The sequence below is a fragment of the Anopheles moucheti genome, assembly GCF_943734755.1.
Source record: "Anopheles moucheti chromosome X unlocalized genomic scaffold, idAnoMoucSN_F20_07 X_unloc_9, whole genome shotgun sequence".
NCBI lineage: Eukaryota > Metazoa > Arthropoda > Insecta > Diptera > Culicidae > Anopheles > Anopheles moucheti.
In genome coordinates, this window is record NW_026453603.1 from 407,501 (window position 1) to 410,000 (window position 2,500).

Consider the following 2,500-nt stretch of genomic DNA (forward strand, 5'->3'; position numbering starts at 1 on the left):
CCATGCTTTCACATGCTCTGATAGGTAGGTTCGTTCTCAGTTATCCCTGTGTTCATGGTTTTCGTGAGCTTCGATAGGTTTGGTCCGTGTTTTTGAGTACTCTTGTCCATGATTTTCGTGTGCTTCTTGAGGTTTGGTCCGATTTTCAGTACTCTTGTCCATGCTTTCACATGCTCTGATAGGTAGGTTCGTTCTCAGTTATCCCTGTGTTTATGGTTTTCGTGTGCTTCGAGAGGTTTGGTCCGTGTTTTTGAGTACTCTTGTCCATGATTTTCGTGTGCTTCTAGAGGTTTGGTCCGATTTTCAGTACTCTTGTCCATGCTTTCACATGCTCTGATAGGTAGGTTCGTTCTCAGTTATCCCTGTGTTCATGGTTTTCGTGTGCTTCCATAGGTTTGGTCCGTGTTTTTGAGTACTCTTGTCCATGATTTTCGTGTGCTTCTAGAGGTTTGGTCCGATTTTCAGTACTCTTGTCCATGCTTTCACATGCTCTGATAGGTAGGTTCGTTCTCAGTTATCCCTGTGTTCATGGTTTTCGTTTGCTTCGATTCGTTCACTCTTATTACTCTTGTCTTTGGTTTTCGTTTGCTTCGATTCGTTCACTCCATTACTCTTGTCTGTGGTTTTCGTTTGCTTCGATTCGTTCAGTCCATTACCCTTGTTTGCGGTTTTCGTTTGCTTCGATTCGTTCAGTCCATTACTCTTGTATGTGATTTTCGTTTGCTTCGAGTCGTTCAGTCCATTACCCTTGTCTATGATTTTCGTTTGCTTCGAGTCGTTCAGTCCAATACTTACCTTTGTCTATGATTTTCGCTCTAGCCCAGTCGCCCTGCGCTCTGGAAATCACATTCCAACTCTATCACCGATAGTGCTCACACCTTGGAAACCACATTTCACCCGGGGAACCTTAGGGTGGATTTTGAGCCTTTCGGGATTGCGAAACCATCATTTAACACTCTAAACTTAATTTCCGCAATCCCAGACGCACTTTCCATATGGTCTCCAAAAATGCGTGTGAGCTGACCTGGTCCCTTATAATAGGCAATGAACACGATTTTGGCAAAATATTTTTTTCAAAATTTTTTGACTCACCGGGTAAAATCGAATTTACTTGGGAAAAATGTTCTAGCAGGGGCCCTCCCATACAAATTTTTTTCTTCTCAAAAATGATTTTCGTTTCACTTTTCATACTCAGGGGAGTCTAAAATTGATGTTTTGAGTCACCGAGAAAAAAAAATTTTTTTGACCCGAGCTTGTGTCGGCGACCCAAAATCGACGCACTTGGGAAAAATGTTCTAGCAGGGGCCCTCCCATACAAAAATTTTTTCTTCTCAAAAATGATTTTCGTTTCACTTTTCATACTCAGGGGAGTCTAAAATTGATGTTTTGAGTCACCGTGAAAAAAAAATTTTTTTGACCCGAGCTTGTGTCGGCGACCCAAAATCGACGCACTTGGGAAAAATGTTCTAGCAGGGGCCCTCCCATACAAAAATTTTTTCTTCTCAAAAATGATTTTCGTTTCACTTTTCATACTCAGGGGAGTCTAAAATTGATGTTTTGAGTCACCGAGAAAAAAAAATTTTTTTGACCCGAGCTTGTGTCGGCGACCCAAAAATCGACGCACTTGGGAAATATGTTCTAGCAGGGGCCCTCCCATACAAAAATTTTTTCTTCTCAAAAATGATTTTCGTTTCACTTTTCATACTCAGGGGAGTCTAAAATTGATGTTTTGAGTCACCGAGAAAAAAAAATTTTTTTGACCCGAGCTTGTGTCGGCGACCCAAAAATCGACGCACTTGGGAAATATGTTCTAGCAGGGGCCCTCCCATACAAAAATTTTTTCTTCTCAAAAATGATTTTCGTTTCACTTTTCATACTCAGGGGAGTCTAAAATTGATGTTTTGAGTCACCGTGAAAAAAAAATTTTTTTGACCCGAGCTTGTGTCGGCGACCCAAAATCGACGCACTTGGGAAATATGTTCTAGCAGGGGCCCTCCCATACAAAAATTTTTTCTTCTCAAAAATGATTTTCGTTTCACTTTTCATACTCAGGGGAGTCTAAAATTGATGTTTTGAGTCACCGTGAAAAAAAAATTTTTTTGACCCGAGCTTGTGTCGGCGACCCAAAATCGACGCACTTGGGAAAAATGTTCTAGCAGGGGCCCTCCCATACAAAAATTTTTTTTTGACTCACCGGGTAAAATGGTCGCACTTGGTAAAAATGTTCTAGCAGGGGCCCTCCCATACAAAATTTTTTTCTTTTCAAAAATGATTTTCGTTTCACTTTTCATACTCAGGGAAGTCTAATATTGAAGTTTTGAGTCACCGTGAAAAAAATTTTTTTTTGACTCACTGGGTAAAATGGTCGCACTTGGGAAAAATGTTCTAGCAGGGGCCCTCCCATACAAAAAATTTTAATTTCTCAAATCGATCCGTGGTTTCACTTTTCATACTCTAGGGCCCATTTGCTTCAACTTTGGAAAAAATTTTCGATGATGAA